General features: G+C 35.2%; 1 protein-coding gene across 1 annotated transcript in view; it reads left to right on the top strand.

The window, feature by feature from the left end:
* Positions 1-4,534: 4,534 nt before the first annotated feature.
* Positions 4,535-24,278, top strand: part of Tfec (transcription factor EC) — a 77,162-nt gene continuing 57,418 nt past the window's right edge. The window contains exon 1 of the mRNA XM_004658565.2: positions 4,535-4,646. The gene's annotated coding sequence lies outside the window, so the exon portion shown is untranslated. The remainder of the gene's footprint in view (positions 4,647-24,278) is intronic.

Below are 24,278 nucleotides of genomic sequence, written 5' to 3'. Positions count from 1 at the left end.
TTGTTTAGTGATCTTTCTGTTATTGACAAATGCCTGAAGAAATAATTGTTGAAGAAGAAAAGGTTCACTTTGGCTCACCATTTTGGAAGTTACAGCCCAATCACTTGGTCTCATTTCTTTGAGCTTGTTGTGAGGTACTTTGACATGTAGAACAAATCTTCATGTCCATGAGGGAAAGATCAAGAAAATTTGTGTTTGAGTCCCATAATGCTCTCAAAGGGTGTTTTTTTCAGTGCCCCATAGGCTTTTCATCTCTTAAAGTATCTACCACTTCCTAATAGTATCATGTTAGGACTAAGCTTTTAACCCTTGGGCCTTTAGAGAATATTTGCTTTCCAAGTCACAGCAGCTATCTAGCACATTAGTAGACAGCAGCTTGTCTTCTAAAAGCCCAAAGATTTGTTCTGGAACACTGCTTCCATCTGAGTACAAAGGGCTCTTTCTCCATATGTCTGTGAATTCATGTTTTTTTAGAGCAGCCTGAACCCAGTGACTATCAGGTTTTAAGAAGTGTAAAACCTGCAGCTCTTCTAACCCGAGATATGACATAAACATAGATTTTACCTGATTTTCAGTGTGAGAAAAATTACCATAGAACTAATAATATGAATAAGAAAATATGATCACATTAGTAATCACTTTATCAGCAAATATAAGGGAAAGGGGGGCTGGGGTGATGGTTAAATGATTAAAGGTTCTTGCTTACAAAGCTGGCTGGCCTATGTTAAATTTCCCAGCCATGCACATAAAGCAGGATACAAAAAGTAGCCCAACCATCTGATATTCATTTACAGCAGCAAGAGACACTGGAACACACACACACACATGCATGCACACACGCACACATGCACTCGCATACAAATATTTTTTTAAGTCCAACATAGTATAACACTTATCTATTCATGTTTTGATGGTATTAAATATTTTTCAAGTTTTGCTTTTTCCAAATTTAAAGAATCATTATTTTCTAGAGTGGCTTAAGGATCAGAATTACTTTAGTATTTACTTTGATTATAGAGGGATGATAGGAAGTAGATTTGGACAGGAGAATACAGAACTAGATTTGGGTTTTGAAATAATCATTCAGGTTTCCTGGTGAAAATGACCAGTGTGTGTTGGTTTGTGGAAAGGCAGCAATGGAGAATCAAGGAGGGCAGTTAGAAAGTCTTTGCAGATATCTAGGTGATGGGCAAGATTTTCCTTGACTAGAGTAGTAGCCACCATTGGGTCAAAAAGATAAGATTCTGGACATATGGGAGGAAAGGAGTAAAAATATCAGGAAATAATGAAGCCAAAACCACCTCCAAAGTTTGGAAGGACATAGATTCCAGTAAGGCAGCTAGGGAAGGTTGCAACCAGTCCATGATTAGAAGGATTCATATTGTCTGCTATACACAAAAATGGCAATGTAGAGCAGGTGGTTGGAAATACTTGTATGGTATTTAGGAGAGAGGTCAGACAAGGAGAATGTGTAACCATGAAAGTCACCAGCATACAGATGATACAGAGTCACAAGAGTCAAGGAGGCAGCTAACGTCAAGAATTCTGCTAGACAAGAAGAGAAGAAAGAGCCTTTAGTTCTCTTAGTTTTCATAAATTAGGGAAAAGAGGAGGAAACAAAAAAGGAGACACGAGCCACAGTGAGCTGGAGAAAATCATGAATACATGATATTCATAATAAAATCCATTATTTTGTACAATCAATATATACAAAATATCGGAGGAAGTCCAAAGGAGAGAATAATCACAAGTTGGGACTGAGAAATGACAAGTTATATGTTTTGTTTAGAGCTTTTTGAGAGCTTAACTGAATGATGTTTGAGGATGGAAAACCAAGAGTAGACAACAATGACTATTAACTAATATTTCTTGAGTTTTTAAAAGGGATGGGGAGATGGAGTGACATCTGGGGAGAGAAGTGCTACCAAGAAAACCTTTTTTTCCACTTTAGTAAAAGTACACTTGCTTGGATTCCAGTGGAAAAGATCTAGCAGAGAATTAGTGTTTGACATTGTGGGTTATGGCTGAGAGTAGAAGCAGCAGGGCGATGCTCCTGAGTACATGAGGATTCAGGTCCAACATGGAAAGCTATCTTCTGGACAAGACAATACCATGGTAATGCACAGGGAATCAGGAAATTTGGACACAGGGAATACCCATGAGTATCTGTGCTGGACACTGGGAGATGACAACCAATGTAAGGAAATTGACAAGTAACAAGAATGGAGGACAATTCACATTGTATTTGTTTATGGCCTTGCATGACTGACACAATTTAATAAGCACTTAATCCTAATGACAACCCCACTCTAGGAAGTATTTTTATTACCATGTTCATCCTTACCTCTTTTATAGGTGAAGAGACTGAGGCAAAGACATGGTAAGTACTTAACCAATGTGTCACAGTTAAAAAGAGATGAGGCTGACAGTTGAACTGAAGCACCAAAAGTAATCTAGAAGTTCTATCTACTTTGACATATATCTTTGAGAAACATATTTCATGGACAAATTGGTTAAGCAATGACTATGGAACATGAAAATACTTTCTTTTTACAGAAACACTTTTTAGATGACTCATGAAAAGATGCCTTGCCTTTTGATTGACATGTTATTAATTAACTGAAATGCTTCTTGCAGGAATCCATAAACACCCACTAGGCAATAGCAAAGACAGGACTTAAATTAGAATGACTAATCTGGCAGGTGTTCTTTTTCTTATTAAGAAAAAGATAATTTGTGGTAAGATTGTTTGGGGCAAGTAGTATAGTGTAACTGCAAGTTTTGATACAAAATATATTTTCAATTTAAAATTATATTTTATTACAAATGACACAAATGTTTGTTATAATTAAAATAATAGCTCTTGTATCACTGTTAACTATATATAGCTGCCTTATCTTTTGGCACCTTTCCTACTGCGAAAACCAAATTGATGTATATTCTGAATCTCATAAGTGTATTTATAGAAATGTCTTGATCACATGATATTTCATGAATGTCTTGAACTCTAATTAAATACAATTTCTACTAAGGGTTTAAATCTCAGATGTTTTCAGTCTTATCAATGTTTCTGATAGGAATGCTATTTCTTTTAATATTAATTTAAACAATTTTTATATTATATTATTTACCACTAACACATATTTAATGAAACTTAGATGTACCATAGCATAACCAGCAAATATGAAATGTCTCAAAAATTTTACATGAATCATGCTAGAAGCTTTAAAAACCATAGTTTTAGAGTGGGGTATAACTCAATGGTAAAACACTAGCTTAGCCTGGGTTTCAACCCCTAGTACTTCAAAAATTAAAAACAGGTTAGGAGTCTTTAAATCAAGAAATAAAGTGTCAAGATATTTTCATATAAGCAGTAGTCCTAGACAAACATTAATGTCAGTTGTATTATACATTTTCAAAACCAAATATCAGAAATTTGGCTGTAACCTTTACCTGAAATGTGAGCAATTTACTTGGATATCTTACTTTGTATGTTTTCAAGAATATAAGTAAAATATGCAAATAGTCTAGCAGCTATACAGTAAATTGAAGGTTTTACAGAAAAAAACTATTGAGTGGGAATAAGGTTATATTTTTGACTTTAGCTTATTGCAGATAACTAATTCATAATATAAGGTCTTTACAATCACTTCGTAAGAGTAAATTGTGCTTATCTTTTAAAATTATAAACAGGATATAAATAATAGTCATAATCATTATAAATATCAGGCTATGGATATAGCTCAATTGGTAGGGTACTTGCTAGCAACTACAAAGCTCTGGGTTCTATCCACAGCACGCTAGAAAACCAATGTTGTGGTATACACTTAAAATCCCAGCACCTGTGGGGGTAAGGGATCAGAAGTTCCAGGTCATCTTCAACTACATGGTAAGCTTCAGGCCACCCTAAACTACCTATTTCAAAAAGAAACAAAACAAAGATAAGAAATTTCAAAAGCTATATTGTGTATCCCCATTGACATTGGAGGATAAAACTCCTATGGGTCAAGATTTAAATTATTCTTGAGTAATTTCAATAGAAAAGTGAGATATTGGAACATTTTTCCCAAGTGAAATATGAGAAATTTAATGGTCTTAAACCAAAAATAAATAGAGAATTCGTACTCTAAGTCAAAGAGCAATTCCTAAGAACTGAATAGTGGGATAAGTCAGTTTGTTGAAGAAATGTTACATGTTGCAATAAACATGTTATCTTAGTTCATTTTGATAACAACCATATAGTGCTTGTGTATCTTCTGGGAAAAATTTTAATTATGGGCAATAATGGGACCTGCAGGAGGGATTTTACTATAGCCACACCACTGCAGAGAAGTTTTGTTGAGTGCTATTTCTCAAATTAGTAGAATATTTCAGATAAAGAAAGGAAGTCGCCTTAACTTGAAACTGCTGTGTCATTTCTTCTTCCTTAACTGAAATTCCAACCAGGGTTCAGGAAATGCCCTAGTAAGCCACTTCTCTTTTCTTTCCTCAACTTAGTGGTTTTCAACCAGCTCAAGGCATTCATTCCTGGTGAACAGAACTCTGTGGCTGTCTCTTTGGGCCTGGTGCTTATTTTATGAGAAGAGGGACTGTAATTTGCTGTTATTTGTAGATGTGATTATACTGATAAAATCCAATCATTGCTGGTAGGTAACTAAATTGGCAGATTAATTTTCTGTACTTTAAACAAACTATAAAGACAATCTTAGTCAACATCTGTTTTACTTTGATATGTATAGCTTGTCTGTAATTATGATTTCATTTTGTGTGAGAACTAGAAATCATAGTCAAGCTTTGATTTACTATAATTTTGATGAAGTATAACTGAAGTGCTACTAATGCCCTATTTTAATCAGGATGTAGATATAACTGTTTTAGTTCATAACCAAAGGAATTCATTTTTATAGTTTAAGATAGTCAGATATTTATGAAATCAGATCATAATTTAACATTTTATTGCTTCATATTCTATTTTATGAGTAAATGTTAATTTCTATTTACATTGTATCAATACCTATTTTATTGCTTATTAAAGCTACACATATATAAGTTCTGCACACGGTAGAAATAACACCAGACAATGTATTAACATGTGTTCTTTTCCTAAGATTAAACTATATCATTTTTATGTAGATATGGATATAAATACTTTACTTTGGAGACTTCAGTATTTCAAACCAATAACTTTTAAAGTATTACTTCTTTAATCACAACATTTAAAAGAGTTTTAATGACTTAGTAATTAGTGTTATTTTCTCTCTTTATAGAACACAATATATCTGTGTGTGTGTTGTGTGTTTATATGCACATGTATTTGTTTTATGATTATTCTATGCTTTCAATGTTGTCTCAGGATGTTTCATTGGAATAAGCACTTGGATAACAATAAGAAACCCAAGGTAATATTTGATTCAGCCCGAGTAGTTTATTAGTAATTTATTTACTAGAAACTTCATTTAATGTTAAGAGTTAAAAACAATTGCCTTTTCAGATGCTATGTCAACAAAGCAAAATGATAGAGAATCTAGAGTTCATTACCAAAATTATTCAGACTAAACTGTTTCATTTGTATTTTAAATTTTATTATTTATGATTTTCTAGGAGAGACAGGAGAGAGAGAGAAAATAAGAATGAGTGAGAATGAATGAGCATGTTAGGGCCTCTTGGCCCTGCAAATGAACTACAGTAGTATCTACCACTTTGTGCATCTGGCTTTTTGGGGATAATGGGGAGTCAAACTCAGACTGTCAGGCTTGCAGGCAAGGGCCTTAAACTGCTGAGCAATCTCTCCAGCCTCTTGTGTTTTAGATGCATTTGAGTTACAGGTATATACTTTCAGGTGGCTTTTGAAATAATATTAGAATATTTGCACTTTATGTGCAAGCTACCTTAAATAAACCATATTTATGATTTGCAACTTGGGTATTAAAAAAAAAAACCTGCAAAACTACAAAACAAACACCATGCATTGACTATTTATAATGTGCATTTCATGGGTTTTCATCTTATTTTTTAGTTTTCAGTTTCAAAGCATTCAAATAATGCAGTGTGTGAGTATATTTTGTTGAACTGAAATGTGGAGTTGCTATCAAAAATGAAATAAGTTTTGTAGAAGTCAGCTAATTTTAGTATCTGAAGCATACATGTTCATGATCTAGATAGCTAAGGCACTTACAAGATGCTCATATCTCATAAACTCTTAGCACTAGTAGCCTTCTCAGAAATGTAGCAATTTGCCTAGTTGAAGTAGAAAATACATTTTAAAGTAGTGGTTTAATCTGAAAGGAGAAATAAGGGTAGGAGAAACTGAAAGAAACAAATTATTCTTACACAATAATCTCAACAAACTGATAAATATCATTTATATGTGTGGGATACAGATCTACAAACATGCATATGTGGAAATGCAGACAGTTCATCTATTGTATATCACTGTATCAGTCCAACTGTCTCTGAAATAAGTTTAATATCCTATGTTATTCATGAAGATAAACTCTTATAGTATATAACATCAAAAACAACACTAGATCAAGAAATACAGTGATAAGAGATCCAGAACAGGGCAAAGTTTATAGATAACAGATTGCTATTTTCCACTATCTGGCAAGGAAACAGAGCACATGCAGTACATAAAATATAATTCTTACTCAGGTTTTACTGGTGATATTTACTAAGGCCAAGGAGAAGAATATGAGGCATAATGCAATAGGAATGGCAAATATGTACAAAACCATAACCTATGAAGACAGGTTAATAGTAGTTTTATAGAAAGGGAGAGAATGAACAGTTGAGGGAGGGAGGGAGAGAGGAAGAGCGAACAATTTACAAAACTATCCCTTACATTACCAAGTTGTAAATTATTAGTCAATCAATCAATCTGTGGAGTTCGGTTGTAGGTCTTTGAAGATGTATCCACATTTGGCAGAGATCACCTCAGTGTAGTTGATGGTGATAGTCTCGTGAGCACTGTGATTACATTAATTTGACTTTTGGGGACATGGAAAGTCCTGCCCAATTCCCATCCAAAAGAAAAATATGAGAATAGATGTAATTTATGTTTAGATTTAAGAATGGGGAATCCGAGCCGGGAGTGGTGGCCCACACCTTAATCTTAGCACTCAGGAGGCAGAAGTAGGAAGATTGTTGTGAATTCCAGGTCAGCCTGAGCTAGAGTGATACCCTACCTTGAAAAACAAACAAACAAGAAAAAGGGAATACCTATATTGAAAATGTGAAATAGTACAAAAGCTTGTAGATTCTTCTCAGGTGATCAGTGTTAAGAACAGATTGATTGCTTGGTGTGGGACATATGCCTATAATCCCTGGATTTGGGAGGCAGAAACTGGAGGATTACAAGAGTTTAAGTTAGTTGTGAAAACTTGGAGATACAATGTTTGGAAATTTCTAAACATATCCATCCTTAATTTGAGTAGGAACAAGGTATTAGACAGATCTGAATAGTGTTGTAACTTCATCCTCTGAAGACATCACCGAATACATGATTTTAACTGTACTCAATCCATGTAAACTTCGCTAAGTTAAATAGAACCATGCAACTGGTCCCAAACAAATCTAGGTTCTGAAAAGATAACAATACCTGTCAATGAGAAGGTCCTGTTTTTCAGCAATTATTGTAGAAACAAATGTTGAAAGAGAAGATGAATTTTCTGTGAGTCTGAGGTCATTAAGAATGACTCAGAGAGAGCTGGAGAGATGGCTTAGTGGCTAAGCACTGGCCTGTGAAGCCTAAGGACCCCAGTTCAAGGCTCGATTTCCCAGGACCCATGTTAGCCAGATGCACAAGGGGGTGCACACATCTGGAGTTTGTTTGCAGTGGCTGGAAGCCCTGGCACGCCCATTCTCTGTCTGTCTCTATCTGCCTCTTTCTCTGTCGCTCTTAAATAAATAAATAAACAAAAAATTAAAAAAAAAAGAATGACTCAGAGAGAAGATGGTTGAAATGTCTCTTGAAAAACGAATTGGCTATTCTCCAGCCAGGTAACTGATGTTTTAGACAAAAAACTAGCATATACCAAGTCTGTGCCACATTCTGTGGCTTTCCATTAGCATTTGGGCTGTTGTGAGGAATAACATGAAGTGAGTTTGGAGCTGTTGTTTGGGACAAACTATGAAAAGCTATCCTTTTAAGACATTTAGGGTTTAACATGAAAAGTAGGTTGATGGATGTGATCATCCTTCAGTAGGATCTCTCTGGCTTGAGTCATTTGCAGTTCAGATTGAAGGATAAAACTAGAATGGCTCATTTCAGATTTTTATTTATGCAGTTCCTCTGGCTGTTCAAGATGTGTGTGATGTTTCTGGTCATTATTTTGCAATGAGGATTGTCTTTGCCAAGCACAGAAGGAAAGTGCATAGCTGAGGATATTATACAACCAACACCATGAAAGATGGAAGGTGAAATACAATGATATTTTCTACTGTAGAAACAATCATTTAAGTGAACATGGATTAGCTCTCAACGAAGTGGAACAAGCAAACATATACACATGATTCAGTGATTTGTGTGTGTGTGTGTGTGTGATTTCTTGAATTGGAGTTGGTGGAACACACATCAAAATAGGAAGTCAGAAGTTACTAATTTCCCATGTGACTTTGAATATGTCTCTGTGTATTTGTAAGTAGAACTGACACATAGTGTGTAGAATAAAGGTCTAGGGTCCTGTCTGAGGATTAAAGATGAGGAAACTGGTGGATATGGTGGATCTTAAAGTCTGCTCCTGCACTCAAAGACTAGCTCTAAATTTATTCCTAGGAGACCAGACTTGCATTTGACACAGAAATCCAGCTCATAACAGAGGACCTCTCTTTGCTTCTCTGTGAAGCAAGCCTCAGTTCCACATTTCTGATAGAGTTTCATAACATTAAACCAACAATGGGCCTTATTTATCTTTAAAAAGGCCTTGAAAGTTCTGCTGTATGATAGTTTCCAGAGGATTAGAGAATGAGACAATTCTTTGCAGAATTTGGAAAGTAGCTGTTAATTTGCCTCTTCTTCTTAAGATACTTAACTTTTCCATATTTCTCCCAAGTGTACTGTCATTGTGTTTGCCTTTTTCCAGGTTCTATTTGATTCCCTGATTGTACTAGGCTGCCTCTTTGTTTGGATTCTATCCCACTGAATCAATCAGATGTATGACAAAGATTTCGTGGATTTGCATAAAGATGAAGAGAATCACCATAACAAAAAGTAGTGTGCAATGTTATCCTACAATTTGCTAGGAAACACTTTATAAAATAAGTAAATAATCTAAAATATTTGTTCCTTTAGTGGGGAAGAAATGCAAAACTGAATTTCTCCCACTCATGCCTGAATAGAAGGTATTTTTAGAGTGTTTTTTTTTTGAGCAGCAAATCTAGTTAAATATCATGAAATATTGTTTCCTAACTCCTTCCTCATTCCTTTCCCTTTTCTTTCTCCTCTCATTTTGTCTTTCCTTTCCTCTGAAGTGATAATAGGGAACATTAAGTATGCTCTCTTCATGTGCTAAAGGCTCCATGTGTCACCTCATTTGAGTCCCAAAACACTCTTGATAGAAGAGAAAGTCAGGATTTTGAATAGATGGAGACCTTTCTAGGATGACCACTGACTCAGTGATTTGTCAGGAACTAAATGGGTCTAAGTCTGTATAATGCTTAAACTTAGATAAGTTATACAATTTTTTATGGGACACTTAAATTTAAATTTTAGTTCTCATTAAAAAAAAAAAAACAAGCTTCCATCTTTATAGCAGAGAGGGGACAGAAGAGGGAAGGTTTGGGGGACATCAGAAATGATGGCTATGCTAAAAATGTTTCCTAGGCTCACACAAGGATAACGAGGCCTTTGACTGTATTCGATTTGCAAAAATAGCAGATGCAGAGGTAACAAGGGACCAGAGGAGATGTCTGTATTTCATGAAAGAAAGGAGCAAAGTGAAGAGACTCATTAATGTCGAAACAGTGGATGGATAACCAGTGACAAATATCAAGTAGATTTGCTTCAGTTTGGGCAGAGAAAGGTCATTGATTATTTTTGGTTAAACTGGTTCACAGAGGCCAGGGCTCCACTAAAAAAGGGAATTAATTGCTTCCATTTCCCACTAATTGCCTCAACATTTCCCTTTGCTTTGTCATTGGAGATTTGGTCAGAGAGGAGAAAAGTCAAAAGTCAGAGTTTGATGGAATCTACATAAAAAGGGAATCTGAGGAGACCAAATTATGGCATTTGGTGTAATAATGATAATGATATTTAGCATTTTTCCCTGGGAGTGCTGTGGATTTTTAGAGCCCTTTTCAATCTTTAATCAGACCATAGGGCACATTTAAAAGAGTTCACTGTTTTTATTTCCATCTAGAGGATAAGGCATCACAGAGAGATGAACTGACCCAGGGCAAGTCTCCTGAGATGTAAACCTGTACGTTAGATTACACCATCCAATGCTGAGTTTGAGCTGGTAACCTGGGCTCTTCCCAGTGGTACCACTCATTGCCACTCCTTCAGTGTCTTTAGGAATTTTGTACACTGCTGATTGAGATTTCTACCTCTATTGGTGGCTGAAAGATCACCCCTCCACCTATGAAAACAGTGTGCAATCATTTTGATGTTGCAGGAATTGTTTTTTTAACATTAAATCTATGCCTGCTTGAATTATCCTCATGCAGCAGGGCACTATGCCTTGTGTTTGCTGAATTAACTAGTCTTTGAAATTCTTTATAGTTCCAAGTCCATTGGAATATGTGAGATTCATCTCAAAAGTTTAGTTTTTTATTCCTTTGCAAACCAACATGGTAATTCAGAAAGTAAAAATCACAGGATCTGGAACATCCTTGATTCACATTGGATTTTTCTGCCCTTTATCATTTATTCATAACTCTTCCTCTGGTCCAACAGTTAAATGCTTCTTTTTAGGAAGCGACGATTTTTCAGAAACACACACATGCACACACTCTTATACAAGCTATTATTAATTAGGTATTTATTACATTAAGAGTTGTAAGAAACAGGATGGATGAGAATGTTAAGTTTAAAGCGAGACAACCTCAAAACAAATCATAATCAGTTGTTTGATCCCAGAGAGGTTATATAAATGACTGGCAATCAATTTCTTCTCTGCAAACCTGATATAGCTTGTAGGAGTTTCATAGTTAAGGGTGCAGCTTCTAGCTCAGTGTCTTCTCAGAATGGTGATCTTGTAACCTTAGCCATTATGCTTATTAGATCACTAGAGCATGTAAGCATGTTGAATGGTTACTAATGGGAATGAGACTTGAACAGAAGATGATATATGGTCCCCTACTTTATAAATGCTTTATGTGAAAAATATGCTATCATAGTTATGTTGCACTTCATTCACCTGGGTCATCTTCCTCTGATCTAAGCAAGTCCTCACCATGACAGAATGCTTTACCCACACCAAATAATTTAGTAATTAGAACACCACGGGGAATTCAGGAGATGTCATTGATTATGCAATTAAGGGTATCTGTACACTGGTAAGGAAATATCTGTCCCAAAGGTACAATATTTGTCAATCAATAGCCATGAGGCTTGGTCATTGGGTAGACCAACTCCAATACCTAGGATTGTAATGGCTGCTATAGCAAAGCATTGTAAGTAACACATTATATGTCAACACTGGAAGTTTTACATGCTAAGAAATTAAATACACTAAAGAGATTTTCTTAAGGCCATCACTTCTGACAAATAGGATATTCCTACTTAAAAAAAAATCTAAAAAAATCCTTCAACAGTGATGTTACTTTCATCAATTGCCCATGGTATTCTTCAGTGTTTCTTTCTTATTTTATTCAAAATATTTTATTTTATTTATTTTTAAGGATAGAAGTGGGGAGAAGAGAGAGAATGGGTGCACCAATGCCTCTTGCTGCTTCAAATGAACTCCAGAAGCATGCACCACTTTGTGTATCTGGTTTTCAGTGGGTACTGGGGAATAAAACCCAAGTTGTGAGACCACTGGGCCATCTCTCCAGCCCTTATTTATTTATGATTGAGAGAAAGAAGAAAGAGAGAGAATGAGAATATGGGCACACCAAGGCCTTCTGTTACTGAAAATAAGCTCCAGAAATAATACACCATGTTGTACACTGGGCTTTAATGGGTAATGGTGAATTGAACCAGAACCAGAGCTAGTACACTTTGTAAGCAAGTGCCTTTAACTGCCTAGGCATTTTTCTTGTCCCCTTCTTCAATATTTTCATTTACTCTCAGCAACTATTAAGAGCTCATTCCCTGGCCAGGACACATGTGTTAGTCCCCTGAGCTGGAAACATTATCATCTGGCCTTGTGGGAGGTTGCAAGTGCTATCTACTTCTCCAGCCATGCCTGCTTCCCACAGCTCTCCTGCACCCTGGAGTCTTTTCTTCTGAGTTCTACAGCTGAAGGCTAACTTGGAGAATTTTTGGATTTGTTTATCTTAAATAATGTAACTCAATAAAACTCTCTTCAAATATATAAACAGGTCACAACTACCCCGACAGCAAGCACCAAGGCCATGTACATGAAAAACCAGGTTTGACTGTTTTGATTAGTTTGACTGCTCAAGTCAGTCAAAAAATAATCTTCAGTTTAAGGCAGTCGTTTTGACAGGTTGTTGGCTCACTTTCTATGTGTTTAGCTGGCTTGCCTGTCAGGTTGAAATGGTCAGATTGACTGGGGACGTCGTAATAGAAAATTTTGACTTGGGAGAATGTGGGTGGCTGTATACCAGGATCTACTTTAAATAACCTTATTTGAAAGCAATATCTATTTTCTTGGGATGAGGGATAGAAGTTTGAAAGTGACATTCATGCAGAAGTAGACTTTCTAGAGTGAGATGTCTCATTGCTTGTTAGAGCTGGCTCTATATTTATAAGCTACAACACAATCCCATTTTCTGATGCACATAGTATTCAATAAGACTGAAACTTGGTTCTAACTTGGGGAGCTGCTGACTTTTCTGAAGGGTTGATGATGTACATATGACAGTATCTCAGAAATGGCACTGATTTGATCAGCAGCAATTTGTAGTAAAGAGTTGACCTTGTAACTAGCAGTAGTCATCCTTGTAAGGGGAATTCAGGAGAGAAATTAGAAAAAAAAGTACCAAACAACATTTTACAACAGGCAAGAGAATTTGATGGAAGCTATTATTTGAGTTGTCTTTAAAGCAAGCATTTTTATATATCAATTTTAATGTCCCTTTAGAAACATTATTTTGAAATGAGCTTCTAAAATTGGGCAAGACAAAAATAACACCATAAAATGGAAAGAATGGTTTATGTTTAAATTATAGTCTTAGATTTAATGGGGGAGATATAATGAGGTTATTGTCTGCTGTAAGCATAGCTTTATAAAGTCTGGTTTATGTTGGTTTAGTATCTTAATGTATTTATATTGGGAATTTGAAATATCCTATTACTGTTTGAAAGACTTATTCATGTGCTAACTTTTCAACTAAACATATTTTGTAAAAGTTCAGCACTTAGATGTTATCTCATGTACTTTTGTATATATATTTTTGTAAACAATTTTTTTAAATTTATTTATTTGAGAGCGACAGACACAGAGAGAAAGATAGATAGAGGGAGAGAGAGAGAATGGGCGCGCCAGGGCTTCCAGCCTCTGCAAACGAACTCCAGATGCGTGCGCCCCGTTGTGCATCTGGCTAACGTGGGACCTGGGGAACCGAGCCTCGAACCGGGGTCCTTAGGCTTCACAGGCAAGCGCTTAACTGCTAAGCCATCTCTCCAGCCCTGTAAACAATTTTTTGTTCATTTTTATTTATTTATTTGAGAGTGACCAATAGAGAGAGAGAGAATGGGCATTTCAGGGCTTCCAGCCACTGCAAACGAACTCCAGATGCGTGCGCCCCCTTGTGCATCTGGATAATGTGGGTACTGGAGAATCGAGCCTCAAACTGAGGCCCTTAGGCTTCACAGGAAAGCACTTAACCGCTAAGTCATCTCTCCAGCCCTCTCGTGTACTTTTAAAAGATAAATTCAACGCCAAGATTAGATAGATTTTAGGGGCAAGATGTCCATAATGACTTTAAAATGATGACACATTTCTTAAAATAGTGTAGTAGTCACATTTTCTCTGTGTTAGAGTCACTTTAGGTATCAATCTCTGTTTTTAAATATTGTGAAAATTGAGGAAATGGAAGCATTGGCTTTGCCTTCCAAGTTTATGCTTTCTAGTCACTCTATGAGTGACTGTTCTTAGCCATCAAGTCTTGTAACCTGAGTGAAAGAAAAAAATTGCATAAAACACTATCTTATAAGGAATTATCAGGAGGCCATGGGGATGTTCTGTTTAATTTGTAATATTCTTTACATTATAGCATAATTTTTTAGATTTGGAAATATTTCCTTAGGCTATGCAAATGTATTGTATATCTTTACCTCCTGCATAATAACTCATAAAGATCCTTATTGCAGTGTTTTCTCCTCAACAGTAGACATTCTCCCCCCTTCCAAAAAATATATTTGTTGGATTGGAGAGATAGCTTAGTATTTATGGTGCTTGCCTGCAAAGGCTAAGGACCCAAATTTGGTTCCCTAGTACCTACATAAGCCAGATGCACAATGTGATGCATGCATCTTGAGTTCATTTGCAGTGGCTGAAGGTCTTGGCACACCAATTCTCTCCCTTCCTCCCTCCCTCTCACTTTCTCTTTCTCTCTCCCTACCTCTCTCTGCCTCTTTTATTCTATCTCAAATAAATAAATAAATAAATAAATAAAATAATTTTTAAAAAGTTAACTTGAGAGACAAAACTGTTTAAATGATTACTACTGATTGGAAGCAAAGATTCTGCAGTGAACTGGTGTGTTTAGGATTGCTTGCTTTGCTCTAGCACTCCTTACATAGTCATCCAGTTCTAGTTTCTTGTGTGTTGTGGTGGGCATAGAAAGAGTTAATGTGCTCACCTCACTAGCTTGATATGATGATCACGTGAGAACAGCACTTGAGAACAGATAGATAGGGCACCAAGAAACATGTGTGATTCAAAGCATACATTTTGTACTTAGCAAGTAGTGCTGTCATCATTGAGATGATTAGTGTAATTTTTAACTTTCAAGAGAGCACCTGGACAGAGGCAAGTACACATGGCTCAATTTTAATCTTTGTGTGCTAGCTTTGTTACTCTGACCTTTACTTAACTGCAAATATATATGTGCATATATATATATACACACATATATATAACAAGGAACCATAGTCATAAGTGATCAAATATGAGCTCATAGAAGGTATTAAGTAAACCAATGATATCAATATGCCCTACAAACACAAAAATATTATGTAGATGTTTTTCATTGTACTTATGTCTTTGAATGTATTGCTTGTCCTATAAACTTGTGGCTATATATTAAACAACTCTATTTGAATGGTAGAAGACATTCATATAAACCAAGCTCCTGATGTTGAAAGGTATTAAATGTTAGAAACATTTACATAATAACTTTTCTGTGTAATAAATTACTATAATTTTGTTTTGGTCTGATGGAAATTTGTCATATTTAAAATTAAGAAAATAGCTACAATTTTGTCATTGTATTCTATGAACTGTAATGACATCAAAACCATATTTGACACCACAGATTTTGTAGATGTTTCTCAGTGAGGGAATGGAGTGTGGTTGACAAACAAGCTACTTGACAATAAATCTTTTATGGTACAACAGTTGTCACGGCAAAAGCAGGCAATCAGTTCTAATAAGCAAGAGCCATTTACTGATCTGCTAGGTGGTTTCCTTAAACAATGTTAGTGGATACTTGAAGGGAATGATAACTACATTGTAAAAGTTCATGAAGGCATACTAGAGAGTAGCTTCATCTTAGGTTTTGGAGCTTTCTAAAGTGTTCCAAGTCCTAGGCTGGGCCACAGTACTCAGCCTTCAGCTCTCTTGCCACCTTGCATCCTGTATATTTGCTTTTGGCCCAATGGAGGCTCTTTATTCACTGGATCCTCCTCTTTTTCACCCTGTGGCTCTTTTCACATCCAGCCTTCATCTCTCTTCCTGTCCAGATTCAGTTCTCACAGTTAGTCCAATATCTTCTTGTGTCCTTGTTCTTCTGTCACCCCTGATCATCCTTGGCCAGTGCTGCCTCTAGGTTACAGCCATGAGAGCCAGCCCCCCCAACAATATGCAACTTGATCTTCTGTAAGCTTGTAATTGGCAACCTCAGCTAGCGAATGCTCTCTCTTCCATCCTACTTGACAGATTTCTCAGATTTTACTACCCTTATTCAACTTCAGATCTCATCATACCTATCAGTAGTTGAATTTGCATATAATCTTGGTCAGAAAATCTATTATAAAGAAAGTTTCAACTCTCTCCCTAGAAATCTAAATGTTATATTCTGTCTCACAGAAAATGATTAGAACAAACCCGGGCTCCTTTCCTGTGGTCTAATATATGTTTTACATTCATGTACCATTCTTGTTTAGGTTTTAAGCCTGTTCTTAATAACCCATTACCTTCTACATGAAAATATGGTAGTAACAAATTCCATTTATAACCAAAAACACAAAGACACACACATACATATACAAACATATCTATTAACCCTAAAACCATTGTAATGACTGAAATCCCCAGGGATTTCTTTCTGTTTGTGGTTATTCATATATAGATGCCTTCAAAGGTGCTTCAAAACACATTATGTAGTACAGCAGCTTCATCTATGCCTTCAGGAAAGAGAAAATTTTCAAGCCGTACAACCTTGAAACTAGTGTTTTATTGGAATGTAAATGATATAATTCCTTTGGAAATAGATGTCATTCTCAACATAAAAAGTAAGTATAGGAAAGAAAGCATGTCTGATTATGAGTCCTGTGGCTCCTCTAATGCATTTCTGAAATCATTCTATTCTAGGTGCCACCTCATAGAGAGATCATCTAAGTAAATTTGGGAGTTATTGGTATCTAGCTGGCATTTCAAAAGAAAAGAAAAGATGAGCTCTTCCATTGAGCTTGTGGACATAAAGGAACTTGTGGCTCTTCTAAGCCATGAGGTCTCCTTATTCACAATTCACTGGCCCTATAGGCTGAACTCCATTGTCCAAATGTCCCTGAAAGCATTCTCCTCCCAAGCTTCAGTGACCCAGTTATTTCCAGGTTTGCTGGTAATGTCTTCTGCTCATTCTGTCTCCTCTGTGAGATTTGACTTTGTTAAACACGTTTTTCTTGAAAATCTGTCCCACATTGACTTTGTTATACTTCACAGTCCTCGTTGTACCAGCACGTTCCTGAGATCCTTTCAGTTACTTTCACCCTTTATGTAGATGTTCCTCAGAACTCTGCACATTCTGTCCTGATTTTTGTTCTTCCTCCTGGGTGAGTATGAAAATCCTCAACTCAGCGACTTCTAAACTTTACATGAAGCCCATGCTTGTACTTTTCTGAGCACTTTCATTAAACGTCAGGCCTCCTTCTTGGAGGCAGTGCAGGCTCTCATGTCATGATGTCTATACTGAGTTCATCTTCCTTTCAAAATTTTTGCTTCTACTTTTATTTACCTCAGTTGGTAATTCATCTCCCTCACGAGTCCCCCTTTCATATCACAGCATTATATATGAATCTTTTCTCCCCTTTAAAACCAGTATGGCATAAATCAGATCCAGCACATATATTTTAATATTATTTTGTCTAAATTATGGGTAACATTTGGCTTAGATTTTTACAACTTTAAAATTTGTCTTATTTGTTTACAATTCCAGAAACAATTGGGCCTATATTCTACTCTCTCAGTACAATACCCTCACTGCTATTCATTCTTGGCCCTTGGATGGTCTTTTGGTAAATTAATTTTGATAGTATAGCTTGAAAGATATGTTGAATTGGTAATTGATTATGATGATATTAAGCAATCAATGCCATAACAGAATTTAAGCACAGCCTATGAGTGGTGTTTCACCTCTTTATCAACTGTCTTCTACTTCATTTGTTTTCACATGGGCTTTGTTGAGATCATACAGAGAAGGGAAGGAAAGAGAAAGAAATATTTTGCCTGTCCTACTTCTTTCTGGGGAATTTTAGTAGCATTGAGGAATATTACAGGCCTTTGATTTGGGGAACTTTTTTTTTTTTTTGTTTGTTTGTTTTTCAAGATAGGGATTATTTCTAGCTCAGGCTGACCTGGAATTTGCTATTTAGTCTCAGGGTGGCCTTAAACTCACAGCGATCCTCCTACTTCTGCCTCCTGAGTGCTGGGATTAAAGGCATGGGCCACCAAACCCAGTTTAGGGAACTGGTTTTTGTTAGCATTTTCCTCAAGTAACTTCAGCAATGGTTGGGAAATAGAATATTATTGGCATTCTAGGCCAGCTGTTTCTTAGAAGCCATCATCAAAATTCATCATGTTGTAAGTATGAGAAAATAAAATAGAACTTTAAAAACTATATCTTAGTTTCTTTTCTATTGCTGATTTAACAAATATATCAAAAACTTAGGTTTTTTTCTACTAAAACAAATTGTTTTTGAAAATGCCAGGATGAATGAATCTATGTTGAATGATACATAAATCTCTGTATGTAAATTTAAAAAATAGAATAATAAAATCAGGACAAAAATTATTGTCTTATAGGTCTGGTGTACCAAGTTTGCTACACGTTAAACTAGGCTGTATTCAAAATGTTGGCATATAGTATAGTATAGTATAGTATAGTATAGTTCCTTTCTTGGGGCACCAGGGTAGACATCTGTTTCCTGCCAGTTCCAGCTTTGTTGGCTTAGAGTCTGACATCATGTTGACATTAGCTTTCATTGATATATCTTCTGACTGACTCTGCCTATCTTGTCTTCATTTTATAAGGGCCTTTGAGATTACATTGGGCCTGGTCAGATGAGGCTAACATCTTCATCCAGGGTCCTTTATCTAATCATACCTGCAGGGTGGCTTGCATAATGCAGAGTTAAATATGCAGAAGTTCCAGGGAGTAAGATATGGATAACTTTGGTTGGGGAGGAATGAGCTTACCTACTATAGTCCTTATAAATCATGGAAAAGGTTCAAAAATGGGTAAAAAATATATATTTTTCTAATGCATTTTCCTCTTTTTGGCTTTCATTCTTTTTAAATTGATTTGTCTGCTCAAATAAGTATAGAGAAAAAAAATCTAAATTCTTTTCAAGGAATTCACCCAAATATTTTTCATATCTTCTAAAACTCTGATGCTGCTTAGCATTTTGATTTTATTGTGTTTCTCAGGAATGCCTAATACAGAACAAAGATCTTACTGAGATCCTCCAGTCATGTGAGTCCTGATTAAAAGTATAATTATTTTCCTGCTCCCTCCCACCTCTCACTCTGTTGTATTTTGAAAATACATTAGATAGTTTCAGAAAAGAAGATATTAAGGTACAGCAAAAATTGTATAAGGAAACATTTTCCCCCCTGCAGAAGTAGGGTAGGCGTCTAAACAATGTACATAGACCTAGAAACTAAGGTGTAACCTAGCATGTTGAAGAAAGAAAGTACTTATCTGGAATTCATATTTTCTGGAGGTATATTTTAATTATATCACTTTCTGTACTGTACAGAGAACCAAGATTTTGAAGCATTTGTTAGTTACAGGACAGCTTAGTTTAAACAATAAAATCAAACAAAAACTAAATGATGAATACATCAAGTCAAGTTCCACTAAAATTGGGGAAGTGATTCCAACAGTTTTTTGTTATTTTTTTTAAATCACAGAGTGAGCTAGATTGATTCCTGTCTGTTTGTCTCTGTAGATACACATTATTTATTTGTGTTCATGTCTACGTGGACTCTATGCTACATGCTGGATTTAGATTTCATTATCTTTTAAATTTTTTTTTAAAATTTATTTATTTGAGAGCGACAGAGAGATAAAGAGGGAGTGAGAGAGAAGGAGAGAATGGGTGCACCAGGGCCTCCAGCCACTGCAAAGGAACTCCAGACGTGTGCGCCTCCTTGTGCATCTGGGGAATCAAGCCTCAAACTGCTGTCCTTAGGCTTCACAGGCAAGCGCTTAACCACAAAGCCATCTCTCCAGCCCAGATTTTACTATCTTTATTGACAAATATTAGATAGCTTTCAGTTAAAAAAATAGCCTACTTATAATCAAATAATAAGAAATTGAGGTTGCTTGTTACCTGCAAGATTATGAGCAAGCCCGATAACCTGCTGACACTTCAATCTCTTTATCTAAAGAAGCAACGAAACACACTAATTTAAATCTCTAGGCCGCTTAATTAAAAAAATGACTGATGGCCATGATTTTGCATGCTGGGACTTTCAACCAACCTGTGAGATTCTGTGATTCTTCACCAATGAATTAATGTTTTATGGCTATGTACTTTTTATAATCATAAAACATTTTAAGCAGAAGTGTGTTTATGGGTGTATAAAGAAACATTCCTCTTCAGTTACAAAGGTAATGTGAAACTATGAGAACTCTATAGCTGAGATATTTCCAAAGAGAGGTACCATATTTGAAGAATTTGATTAAGAAAAATTTCTCATAATATGTGCATTTAATTTGGTCTGCCTTTTAGGAAGTAGAATTTTATGGTACCATTGCTGTTTGGGTCCAGATTAGTGTTTCCCACCCCTTCCAGAAACAATCATATAGACTATTTATGTAAAACAAAGACAAGATCAATTTTCCCATGTTCTCAGAAATACTTGGAAAATCAAGTCATTGTAATATACTTATTAAACAAGGCCATTTTCTGCAGTTTGTCAATCAAAATGAATAATATCAAAGTCTCATTTTCAATTAGGTTATTTTAATATTTAACTACCTAAAATGCCCCAATCATACTCTTTAGAAAATCGTTAGACTAGAATACTGCAGTTTTTAATGATGACATTTTATTATGATAGAAATGACTTCATTAATTGAAGATCATATATCAACCCATAAAGTAAGTAGATAAAAGATACGGAAAGTTTTCCAGCTAAATACACAATATAATCATTTGAATTGTTTTCTTTTATGCTTACAAAATGTAGATATACATTAAATTTCATTTATAAAATCTGAATACATTGGCACTATGTTGGTATCATCCCAAAGCCAAGCTGTGGTATATAATTTAAATAATAAATATATTAGAACAGAATGACATAAGACATTTAAAAATAATGTGGCTCAGATTCTTCTCTCCAGTGTTACCATTTGCAGCTTCAGATATACTTTAGAACATGTAGATTTTTAAAAGATGCATTTGTAACTGTAAAATATTTGAAATATGACCTTTTAAAGAAAACAGTCCTGTTTCTTCTTTATTCTCAGCACATTTGAAAAAGCATTAACTATTTCATAATGAAATGATATCAAAAGGTCACTATGTGGGGCATGAAAATAGTACAGATAAACATTACATGGGAACTTTGCTTTATCATGAAAGTAACTACTAACAATAAGCCATCACCTAACAAAACTGTGATTTCTGTAGTTTTACTTCATATGTCCTTTTAATATATACCAATACTTAAACTCTAATGCAGTCAGATAAATGAAGTTCAAAAAAATTTTCAGACAGTCCTTTAGTTCAGGTAAAATTTTGTATTTCAGGTTGAACTTAAATTATAGGGGTTCTTAAGCACCTGAAAAGCATATAAGCATTGATATTAATTTACTTAAGTTTAGCCACAAATTGTATATATAAGCTGAGGCAATAATATACAAATATAATGTTATTATACCAGGATAATGTGTGTTTGTTAAATAAATAATTCATTTTTCATTCATATAATTGACTTCCTTAATGGAAATGAGAGTTACTCATCATATTATTTCCAAGATATAGCATATGCTCAATTTGAATTTTATTTGTGATACCTTGTAATTTACAAGTATAATAAGCAATTAAATATTATAATGAAGGGTTTTAAAGATTATTTTTATTTTTTTAAGTGGGGAGGTCTCACTACTGCCCAGACTAGCTTCAAACTCCTGGGTTCAGGTGATCCTCCTGCCTCTTGGCTTCCTGTGTAAAGAGAGTAAGGGGATGTGACACTTCACTCTGCTGGGTACTGAAGTTTTCTTTTTAATTTTGTAGGTCCCTTAGGGTTTTTGATGTGAATTTTTATGATATCATGAAATTAAATAATGTAGCATATGTCTTTCTACCTATTATTCACTAAATAAACAACAAATAGATAAAAGTCTATCACCAAAAATTCTAGGGCTTGATGTGCTTTATAGTTCCTAGTGATTCATATCTGGAATGGTAATATATAATGCATGTAATTTATTATTTAACACCCTTGGGGGTTCAAGTCAGCATTGCACAATCAAACATATTATCTACAGAAATGTCTATAAATACATACTCTTAAGTAGGATAAAGAAACTCTCTATATGTAGTCATTTTTTTATTTCAGGTATGTTTTGTACACTAATTAGAGGTTGTGTCAATTTGTAGAAAAAGAATCCTTTTTCAAATTTTTTTTTTAAATTTTTGAATTGTTGGTGGGGATTTAAGATTGGTTGTATGAAAGTTTTAATACAAGGAGACCATATATAAGACTATATATGGATTATATATTGAATATATATTAAAATCAAACAGACTATAATTATCTAAATAAGGAGGTCTTACCCAACACTATAACACACAGACTTCAAATAACCATTTTGTAAATGTTCAAACAAATCAGTAGGCTGTAGGAAAAGGAGGTTAGCATTGAAACAGATTTTTCAATGTGTAATTAGAAGTTGTCAGCTCTAAGCCCTCTCTGCATTAAGGACATACTTCTGGGTTCATCTCATCTGTTATTACCTAAGTTTAGCTATCATGTAAATTATACGTTTTCATATAATTAGACTTGAAACTTGCCTCTAAGTATAACAGGCATATATATATATATATATATATATATATATATATATATATATATACACACACACACACACACACACACACACACACATACATACATATACCTTCCATTCATACTGGATATGTTTAAGGCATCAAAAATATCATATAGTCAAAACCAATTTTATGATTCTCTGCTGTACCTAGTACGCAGTCTTCTCTGTGAAAGTCATCACTATTTATCCTGTTATTTAAGGCAGGGTGTGATTTCTTGACCATTTTGAAACATCTCTTCAATCCAGCTGTTTGAGTTCCTTATTCTGAACATATGGTCTCTGGGTAAAAAAATTCTTTGTTGATGAATATTCATTTACCTCTGAAAAGTTCATGTAGTTGAACTACAATGTTTCTTTCTTTGAAATGACAAGATATTGAAATACCTAAACGATTATAAGAGCATATCCTACTGGTCTGGAACCTCCTTTTCAGTAGGTTTTCTCATCTGTTACCTCTTGCTTCATGGTCCTTGCATGTCATGTTCCATCTCATGCGTTTGCTTTCCCCTACCATCTTCTAGTTATTCCCAATTGCTCCCTCAGATGCAGTCCTCAGCTGCTTTTCAGGGAAGATCTTTTCCATACCAGTATGAATATGGAGAAAAAGAATATTTTCTTGTCCTTCTTATTACCTAGAGTGTTTAAAATTAATAGCTATTTGTGTGATTGTTCGAATAAAATCTGTCTCTTCTACTCTCAATGTGCTACATGTAGAGAGGGACCAAGTTTGACTTTGTGACAATTGTTCCTGGCAAAAATGCATATTGTACACAAGCCTGCATAAATTTGTTACAAGAATGAGCTGAGGGAGGGTGGCTCATGTAGTCATGTAGTCATGAGACTACAAAGTGAATTCTACTTCAGCCTGTGCTGGAGTGAGACTCTACCTCGAAAAAAAAAAAAAAAATAAGAAGAAGAAAGAAAGAAAGAAAAGGAAAAAGAAAATAAATCAGTGAAATTCATAACAAAAACTGTCTTTCATTTGAATGCCTTGTTCATATTTTATCTAGGTCTTCATGTTTGATTTCATAATACCTTTTGGTTCATAGGTCTTGTCACATTGTATTGTATATGCTTAAATACTGATCTCTCCTAATAGACTGAACTCTTTTTAAAATGTGTTATGGATGTTTTGCTATCATATTCCCAGAGCCTGTGAAACCTGACCTGTATTTGGCACACAAAAATATGTATAGAATCAAGCTGGCTATCGTAGTTCAGTGGTAGAGTATTTATTTAGCTAGCATGACATGGGCCCTGGCATTGAGTACAAACACACCAGGGTTGGGGTAGACAGTGTGAAAAAATTAATGATTCTTGACTTGTGTTTACAGTTTTTAAATACAGACTTTAAAGTATCATGGAAGCTGGAGAGATGGCTCAGTGGTTAAGGTGCTTGCTTGCAAAGCCAAAGGACCCAGTAT

This window comes from Jaculus jaculus, chromosome 10 (genome assembly GCF_020740685.1).
Source record: "Jaculus jaculus isolate mJacJac1 chromosome 10, mJacJac1.mat.Y.cur, whole genome shotgun sequence".
NCBI lineage: Eukaryota > Metazoa > Chordata > Mammalia > Rodentia > Dipodidae > Jaculus > Jaculus jaculus.
Note: the sequence above shows the minus strand (reverse complement) of the source record. Positions and strands in the feature narration are given on the sequence as shown.